This window comes from Strix aluco, chromosome 4 (genome assembly GCF_031877795.1).
Source record: "Strix aluco isolate bStrAlu1 chromosome 4, bStrAlu1.hap1, whole genome shotgun sequence".
NCBI lineage: Eukaryota > Metazoa > Chordata > Aves > Strigiformes > Strigidae > Strix > Strix aluco.
The window spans coordinates 114,483,833-114,493,845 of record NC_133934.1 but is presented as its reverse complement, the minus strand read 5'-3'; the positions used below and the strand labels follow the sequence as shown (position 1 = coordinate 114,493,845).

The following is a 10,013-nucleotide window of genomic DNA, read 5'->3' as shown; positions in this document are numbered from 1 at the left end:
ACTGGATATTAGGAAGCATTTCTTTACAGAACGGGTTGTTAGGTGTTGGAATGGGCTGCCCAGGGAGGTGGTGGAGTCCCCATCCCTGGAGGTGTTTAAGAGTAGGGTCGACATAGCGCTGAGGGATGTGGTGTAGTTGAGGACTGTCAGTCCTAGGTTAATGGTTGGACTAGATGATCTTCAAGGTCCTTTCCAACCTTGATGATTCTGTGATTCTGTGATTCTGTGAAACCGGGAAGGCTAAGTAACGCCTTCTGGTCGCTCTGCCGAGGGCCCCCCACCCCGAGTCGTGAGCTCCTCTTTGGCACGGGTGCCATCACACGCCGCCGCCCCTCTTCCCTCCTCCCACGCCACGGCTGTGACAGAGGAAGGTACCGAAGGGCGGCGGGGCCACCCAGACCCACCACCCGCCACAGGGGACCCCACGCCCACCCCCCATGTCGGCCGCCCCCTCGGGCGCAGCCCGCCCCGCCCCCTGGGGGCGGGACCCCCGCGCCCCGCCCCGCCCCTCCCCGCGGACCACGTGGCCCGGGCGCCGCAGCGCCTCTGCGCAGGCGCGTGCCCGCTCCCCCTGCCCGGCCGAGGCTGGGGCTCTGGATCAAAATGGCGGCGGCGGGAGCGGGGCCGGGAGGGAGGGGGTTGTGCTGAGCGGGGAGGATGGCGGCGGTGAGCGGCTGCCGGAGGTGAGGCCTCGCGGGGAGACGCGCGGGGAGCGCGGGCTGGGGGAGGGGGGCCGGGTTCGGTGTTACGGCGGCGAGTGGGAGGGGGCGAGACCGCCGACGCCCCCGCGGCGGGTTTCCCTGAGCTGGGGCCGGGTGTGCGCCCCGCCGGGCCGGCAGTGCCCCGCGCCGGCTGCGGGCAGGCTCCTCCCGCGCCCGCCTCGTCGCTCCCAGCCCGCGGCTCCGCTGCTGGCTCCGCTGCTCCGGCGGGGCTGGGGTGCAGGCCCCCGCCGCCCCACAAGGCCTCCCGCCGCGGGGAGCGGCCCTTCTCCTCGGGCCGCTCCCGGGGGCGGCCGGGCCCAGCCCGCAGGAGTCCCCGGTCCGGAGCACCGGCAGCGGCCTCGCCTCTGCCTCTTCTCGCCGTTGGGTCCTGCCTTGACGCCCCCTCCCCGGGGCGGTGTGGCCCTCCGGCGTCGCTCCCCGCGGAGCCCTCCGGGGCTTGTTGGAGTCGCCTCACGCAGGAGCCGGTGCGGGGCTTGTGTTCCCGCTGCTGCGGTGCATCCCTTGGGTCTGGCCGGTGCGAGAGCGACTGGGCTGGGCTGCGGGGCTCCCGCTTGAGCGCTCGGCCGTTCAGCCCGTCCCTGGGGCCGTGAGTTTGCTGCCGCCCTGGGATGCGGGGTTTCGGCTTGCAGCTCTCCATGTAGGTGTTACTGTGGTGTTCCTGGAGAAACTTGGAGAGCTTTGTAGATGATGTGTGTGCTTGTGCCTCTGGAATATTCCTGCTGCTGGTGGGATAGTGCTTTGCTGTTGGTTTGTGCTTCTACTTGCTCTCCCCTGCCATCCCATTTGAGGCCGTTGGTTGAAAGATGTCACACATGTCAAGTGCTAGCATAAAATATGATAGTAAGATAATAAAATACGTGTTGATACAATGATACTTTTTTCCGCTGAGAATTTAGCTTAGGGAATGTAGCATCGTTTGAGGCTTTGCTCCAAACCAGTGTAACATAATACACAAATTTACAGTGTTTGGCAGATACACCACTGGGATGTGGTCACCTCAGGTTTTGCCACATATTGCATGCTCTGTTTTCATTTAGAAATGGAGGAGATGAAAATAGAAACTCAGATGCAAAATTTTTAGTGCTCATAGCTTTTTTTTTTAGGCACTGAGAAGCCCTCTTTGTCTACAAGATGTTAAAGAGGTTTAGTCTTCTAATTCTCCTTTATTGTATCAAATGTAAACCGTGGACCACTTTCATCCTAGTTGTATTAGTATGCTTCTTTACACAGGGAGGTGCAGGAAAGGGAATACCTTTTTAGATCCAATGAATTTAGATCCCTCTCTATTTGAACCTTTTGCTTAAGAAATCAAGGAAAATATTTCTTCCTTCTTTCTCCCCTCCTCCCATTGTCAACTAAGAGTCTGCTGCCAGCATAACAAAATTAATTCTGTAGAGATTATTTTTGAGGATGTGGAACAAGTGTGCTTTAGTAATGTACAGACTCTGTGGACTGTGGTGTTTAAAAGGCAAGGTCTGAGTGCTTATTTTGTAGAATATCTCGATGAAGATAGTGTATTGGAAAGGTATGGCTTGTGATGTTTTCTCCCTTGTTGGAGTAATTTAATTCTAACTACTCTTAGTTGATGAACCAAAGCATAATTGAGCCATTGGAGTACTTGCTACTTTGCTGTGTCAAATAATGTTGTGTAAACATTACTATCTGTTCATGCTTGTATGTAAACCTCTGATGACTCTCTTAGTGAATAAAGCTTGTATCTTAAGTTACAACATAAAGCTGCAGATTGCTCTCTGTTTTTTGTTCAGATTTGAAGTTAGACTTGCGTAGTTGGACTACATACAGGTAATCTTGTAAATTGAATTCAGTGTTTTGTGTAGAATATACAGCCAGTGTTTGTTTCTTCTTTGGAGATAAAAAAGGTATTGAATCCTTTGTATTTTGGCTCAGCTGCACTAAGCATTGTTTTACTTGCTTTCAAACTTTAGCCAATATATAAGTTGGTTTGACATTCTAATTTAATTTTGTATGTTTAAACATACAAGGAGCACAGGTGTGAGTCGTCTTGGATCATTTTCTGTGGCATTGTTGTAATTGCTGGCTTTTTTTTAAAACCTTGCCTCTTACGAATGTAAGTGAGTATTCTTCATATGTCCAGATTCCCTTGCTGAGTCATAGATACAGTAGTGGTGTAATGCTTATAGCTGGCATTGACTGATTTGCAAAGAGTCATACATGAAAGAACAGAATTATTTTTATAAGCTTTCTCGGAAGACTTGCATGGACTTGTCATAGTGATTTTTTTTTTTTTAAAGATTTTCTTCTCCCCTCTTGGTTTTCAAGCTTGTCTAAGTTGTGAAGGTATGTTGCTCATTCTTAAATTATAGTAGAATATGCTGTCTTTGCAGCCAGCTATTTGAATTTAGTTCAGAGAGGCTAACAGAGCTTGATGAATAGACTAACAAAATATTGAGTCTTCATTTTGAAAGTAGCCTTTCAAATTACTGCATACATGATGTCAAGTTTACAGCTGTCACTGGTGACAATTAATTTAGAGGCTTGTAGAGGATGAATTCTAGGCTTTGACGATGCCTTCTTCTGTCCCGCTTTGCAGGCTGCAGTGGCGTTGTGGTATCTTGTGGTCCTGCACCTGACCATAGGAGGAGGTGTGACACTAGCCCTGCCCCTCCTCTGACCCTGATGCTAGTTTGGTTTTGATATACCAGAGCATGTACAAGGAAAGGGAAGTGTATTCCAATGTCTTGGCTGCACAGTGATGACCAAGATAGTTGTGGCTGGCTGCCTTTCAGAGACAAAAAACAGGATGAATCAAAACATCCTGTGGACATCTGGCATGGACTTCATGTAGCTAAATTGTGAGATTGCTCTTAAGAAGAAATAACTATGTTCTTAATAACACTAATGAGAATCTGACTGCTCCTACAATAAATTTTTATATAAAACTGCGAGTTTCAGTCTTAATGCTAAATGTTTTGGGTTTTTCTGAACTTATTTACGTGAGTTTTGATTTCTGTCAACAGATCAATGGCTTGTACTGTTTTTTCATGCAAATCTGGGAAACTGATGCACAAACTTTATGGTGCATATAGTGGAGACTGGGAATCCTAGTTCATGTGTGTGTTAGATGAGCTTCCAGTGAGTCATGTAGTTACTGATCTGTCTCATTACCCAGGTTCTTTGAAGAATAAGGCTTGTCAGTGTATCTTTAAATCTTTGGACAGAAGCTATTGTGGATTTTTAGAATGCTCTTTTGTATGTTGGCTTACTGGTATGCCTGAGCTATAACAAGAAGGGACTGTAGATGTAAAGTTTGATGCTAGTCTTGCGTTTTGTGCCTATCCAGTCTTTCCTGCATGTCTCCCGAGAAGGATGCCAATTGTAATGATACCTTCTGTATAATGAATGGATGCTAGGAGATCTGAAATCCTTGTGTGTTTTAGGTAGAAACAGTGAAAATTGTGTGTTGGGAAGAGAAGAAATGGCCAAGAGGAAAAACGGTTAGGAAGGAGTTGAATATCAGTGATGGTGTATGCACCACTTATTTCATACCTTGCTGCCTGAAGTTCTGTAAAGTTTTAGCATTTTGTTCTCATCTTACTCTGTCTGTGGTGCTTTAGTTTCCAGTGTTCAAGCAAAGACATCAGATGATGTCAGATGTTCACCTGAAACTAAAGGAGATCTGAAGTCTCATTTCTCTGTCCTTGGGACTATAGCAGATAGCTTTCTTGCTCTGTAACGATGCCCATGAGGTTCTTGATAGATGCTTAGTGACAAAATTGCCTTGAACACTTGGGAGTCCACAGCTGCTTTCTCCTGCTTCCTGCACAGTCTCTTCAGCTGCATTGGTAGAGCTGTTTACATGGTTTCACTCTGAAACATTGCAGGAAACTGATCTGTCTGAAAAATAAACTACTAAAACACAAAATAACTTCAGATCAGGTCCCTGATCTGGGTCATCACATTGCCGTGGAAAGTTTGTTTGCTGGCACAGTATAGGAGCAAGGTCAGGTAGGTAATGAGGATTTGGAGGTGGGACTGTGTTGCTCAAAGGGTGGGGTTGAAGTACATACATAACTATATACTTCGTTAAATTTAAATCTGATTTGATTGCTCTACTGGGTGTAAGTGTTGTGCAAGGTTACACCAAACACTACTGAATGTGTACTTTAACAACTGATGGGCTTGCAGACATGTGTTCAGCCTGTTGGGGATTTTCTGTCATCAGTGGGTTAAATTATTTCTCTAAATGTAAAATAGGAATTACCGTGTTATACCAGAGTGATAAGACACGCAAAAAAAAATTAACAGCAGTCAAAACTGATTAAGAAACAACTTGCAGTAAGGTGTGAGGTGTAACATTTGAGGGTAACACCTTCCTGAATCAGGTTCTAAGTTTCAGAAGTATCTTCTAGAGAAGTTGCTTTGTTTTTCAAACTTGACATTCTAACACTAGCTGTTCTCTGTATAAATGTCTGATAATTTTGTAAATCCTATTTGTTCTTTGTCCTCAAATCTTGTCTGAATTCAGTGGTCATACTGTGTGTTCTGTATGACACTCAAACTTTGTTATATGATCAGTTCTTCCTGTATTGGAAAGACTGAATTTATTTTCTGTCCATCTTTGCTTCTCTTAGCTATCATATCCTGTTTTTAGTGCACTATAGTAAATTGTAAAGGGTAGAATTTATTTTTTTAGAAACTCTTTTTAGTGCTGCTGTTACTACCATTCCCTATCTTCTTAAAGAACCTTTTTATTTCTACTCTGCCCTCTTTGATACAGGATTATTTCAGTATGCTAACTTGCAGCTTTTAAGATGAATCTCTTCTTCCTGGTATTCTTCATCACTTCAAATCTTCAGTGTTACCTAGTGGGAAGTGCTTTAGAGATAGATCAAGCTAGCTAATGGTGTGCAAGGTCCCTCTCTAATTTGGAAGCCTTGTCCAAGATCTATTAAAACTCTTGTTTCAGGATAACTGTCAAGCCATTCTACACTTCTACTGATGGTAACAATGGCTAAACTCAAAGGAGCTTACTGAAACAGCGATTTAATAAATGACTGCTGCTTAGTGTTCTAGTTTGGCATGTTATTTTGTGACCCAGTACTTGCAGAAGCTCTGTGTGATCAGTAGAACTATAAAATGTATCTCTGTGTGTTTTACACTTTAGCTTGGGTCAGAGAATACTGTTCGTTCTTATGAGATTTGAATCAAGGTTTAGAATACAAAGAGCAAGAATACCAAAGTCCTGTGAAGTCATCAAACCTTAGTAAAATTATACCTGCTTATAGGCAGATTAAAGTATTTTTTGAGTGACCAGGTAGATCACATTGCGTTAGTGAGAAACTGGAATGCTGCTTTGCTTATCGTCTGCTACCCCAGATCTCTGTACTGCAGTGAAGTATGTAAAACACCTCTGTGATGGGTAGGTTATTCTAATTACTTTAAAAATAATCAGTATGAGTGACAAAAGCTCCTTTTCATAATCTCTCTCCTGATCGCGGTGCTGGAAGTACTGCTTAAGAGCTGACTAAAAAGCCTTCTAAAATAACAAATCCAATCAGAATGCAATGAGACAATATTTTTCTGGACTGATGCTGCCATACACTTTCAGCATATTTGATTTTCTCTCGCTTTAGCTTTGTTCTCATTATAACTCTTAAAGGTTGGGGGGAGGTGGTTCCTTGAGTACTGGAACTGGGTTTGCTATGCATTTGGTGATCTTTGACTTCATCTAGGAAGATGCAAGTCCTGTTTAAAGCCTTTCTGCTTCTGTGATAATTATAGTGCTCATCCATGTAAATTCTGTAGTGTTTAATATGAGGTTGTGCTGAAGTACTTTGTACAAGGGGAATGATTTAGAGGTTTTCTGTCATGTACCCAGATGTCTGCTTCTTAAAATACATACGCAAAATGCATATCTAAAGTAATTTTGTTACTGAGTAGTTCCTCAGTTGATTATTGGCTCAAAATTGGGCAGTTTGGATTAACAGATTTGTGCTGATCTAGATATTTCCCCACCACCGTCTTAGGGATCTACTTTCCTTTCTCCTTCTTCCCTTCTCCCCTCATTCTGTTTTTAGCTACCAACTTGTTTTTCTGGAGAATTAAATTAGAAAATGTAATTTTTTGTGACTGGGTTTTACCTGCATCAAGGCTAAATAGCATTAAATGCTATCGATCTTCAACAGTAACGAGAGTGCTTATTTAAACATCTTGTGAATCTGAGTTTCGTCATTGTTTTAAATTTGGAAGGAAATGGAACTTGCCTTTTTTTTTTTTTCCACATACACAAGATTAACTTGTTTCCTTTAAAATAAACTTTTAATTTTTGATAATTTGAAAACTGATCCAGTTAAAAACTCTTCTTGTTTGTTGAATATGAATGTGAAAGTAGAGAAAGGACAGTTGAGTGGGAATGATCAACTGGGTAGAGAGAAGTGGTGCCAGTGTTGACTTTCTACCAAATATTGATGAACCTCAAATAATGGAGGAATGAAAGAAGGTTTGGTAAATATAGCACGCACTGGCAAAGGCTTCCCTTTCTGCATTTTGCCCTTGCTTTGAATGTGAAAGAGTAGTAGTATCAAGGACAGTTGTGGCTAAGAGAGAAAGCAGAACAAAACTTGGTCTAAAATGAGATTAGGAGCAATGGGTTGCTTTAATGGATTATCTTCTCTAATTAGTACAATCCCACAGACATTTGCTTTCCTTCTAACAATTGTATTTGAATTCTTCAAAAAATATTTTTTCGGATGTTCTGGGACAGCTAAAAAGCTTCAACTCTTGTAGGGAAGGAAGAGTTAAGGCGTATCATCAGTCTGCTCAAAGGGCGGATTTGCTTTAGCAAATAGTTAAACAAAAAAACACCCCACAAGCTCTCATAACTCTGCAATTTTAAACAGTCTGCGTACATGAGGTATGTGTAGATATTGCTGAATTAAATTGAATGTGTAAATGACTGCCTCCATTTTTAGGAAGAACATGTTATGTCAATATGTGTGATGCTGCTTTGACTGTTCTGTAAAACTTGTGTGTTCATGTTACAGGACAAAAAATAAATGCTTTAGAAATGCGAAGAGAGCTTGTTGCAGGAAATCTGGAAGACATAACTTCCTTCTCTTGCCAAGGGGAAAAATGTAAACAAAGCTCTAACTTAATTGTAGACTAACTACTAGACTGGTTTTCTGACTAAGCCTTTCCTTCCTTAATTGATTGCTTTTATCATTGAGAAAGTGTATTTTTTTTGTATAATTTTAAATTGATTTCTGTATTTTTGGGGAGGACACACCTCAAAGTTTGTGAGCATTTAGTTCTCACTACACTTGCATGGAATCTAAATGTAGGTATTACTGAAGGTAACTGCTGAAGCCAAAGTTCCTGGTGTAACTTTTGAGGGTTCTGATAGTTTGTGGAAGTATGTGAAATTTGCTTGTGAGGGGAAGCATTGCAATACTAGTGTATTTTGCTACTCTACATGCTCTCATGTGCATGTACTAAAATATCTATCTTCAAAATGGCTGAAATCTTTGAAGTGTATGGTATAGAAAGATTTCTTGGCATCAGGTGTTATGATATAAATGTGACTTGTTGAAGTCAGTATGGCTCTTAAAATTTTCTGCTGAAGTTAATAATTCAAACTGACTGTACAGAAGAGCCCAACCAAAGAAGAAATCTTTTAAATGTGCAAGCTTTTAAATAACTGTTAAAAATCTTGGTATATATGGTGATAACTGATTTATACAAACAGGTGTAAGATCACCATGTTAGTTGTGTTTTTGTACATTAAAAGCATCTGAATAAAAGGAAGACAGCCTGTGGCATTGACCAGGAATTTCAGACTTGCTCAGGGTGGCAGCAGTCCATAACCAGTTTACAAGGTCTGGAATGAGTCAGTTGTTGTATAAATACCACGCACGATGAATTTCCCAGTTTGTTTTTTATTTTGCTGCCTGCTTCAGTGAGCAGAGTAGACCTGGGAGTGACTGTGGATATTAGGAGGCAAGGGGAATAGGTAGTGTCAACGCCGAAACCTGAGCCTCAGAAACAGCAGCTGCAGAGGAGGACTCTGCCTGTGTGTGTGTCTGGGCCCAGGCTAGAGTAATTTGTTGAGGCTGAGCCTGAGCTCAGAGAACAAAAAGGATGACTATGAGGGTATAGTTTTGTGGAGTCGTGAGGCAGTTTAATAGCAATAGTCTGCTCCCTTCATATCAACAGCTGTGGGTTCCTGTTCCAGTTGTAGCTGACTGTCAGACCAACCTCCAAGAATTCCCTTTTTCCTGTCTGTCACCTGTCACCACCTCCAGCAGTGGGGTGATGGATCAGCCATCTGAAATTACCTGTTGTGTGATTATATCATCTCTGTATGTAGTGTGAGGGGAAACAGGAAAACCCCGTGGCTGGAGCAGCAGAGTGAGGGGAGGGTACAGCTCCCTGTTTGGTTGACTTCAGTGATAGTGTCAGATCACCCTGATGGACCTGTGAAGAGCTGACAGGCAGGGAGTCCTGCATACACAGATAGCTTCCCCCCATTGGTGGAGGAATTTGCTGGATTGAGGGGAACATATTAAAATAAACATAGGCTTGGCTTTGTATTTTTTTCCCCATATAACTAATACCTAGATGCATATATTCTGTCACTTTGAATTTAAAATCTTCCAAGCCTTCAAAAAAGCAACAACCACCATGAACCTCTTTAGTAGTAATGGCTGTATCCGAAGGCCTGGTTGAAGGGAGGAACAAACTGTGCAAATACAGAGCAAAAGAAGTACAGGCCAAAGAAGAAACAGCAGTTCAGCTAGCTGGTACAGTGAGCACTGCTGTGGTGAATCCTAGCGGTAGTTACTGCTGTATAAATTGCCTGTTTCTGCTATGACTGCCCTTGCTTTGCAGACAATTTGAACGTTTCATACTGGTAACTTTTAAGAGCTCTGCAGGAAAAATAGCATATTGCAAGAGGGATCTTCTAGCTACCCACTTACATTAAGATGTTTATGTTGAAAGTGGTAGTTGACTGAATGAAGATAGAGGCGATGCTGTACTTAAGGGCAGTGGCTCTTGCAGCCACACCAGGTGATCAGCTGAAAACAAACATGGTCCAGTCGGGTCCCTGATAGGACTTGGGTGGCTTCCCATATGTCTGCTAGAATGAAAGAGGACAGCTCTGCTGTAGGAATGAGTGCATGGGACTGGGAATATTTATGCTGTGTCAACTGAATATTAGACTGCATGTCGTGTTTGACTGTGGGGAGCAAGCAGCCTTTTCTTGCTGTTCTTCCCTTCTCTGTTGACATTCCTTGGGTCATTTGGTAAACT

At 43.2% G+C, this 10,013-nt stretch overlaps 1 protein-coding gene across 4 annotated transcripts in view; it reads left to right on the top strand.

Moving 5' to 3' along the window:
• Nucleotides 1–640: 640 nt before the first annotated feature.
• The window catches only part of BTBD7 (BTB domain containing 7), a 51,004-nt gene continuing 41,631 nt past the window's right edge, over nt 641–10,013 (top strand). For all 4 annotated transcript variants that reach the window (XR_012623330.1, XM_074824994.1, XM_074824995.1 and 1 more), the window contains exon 1: nt 641–683. The gene's annotated coding sequence lies outside the window, so the exon portion shown is untranslated. The remainder of the gene's footprint in view (nt 684–10,013) is intronic.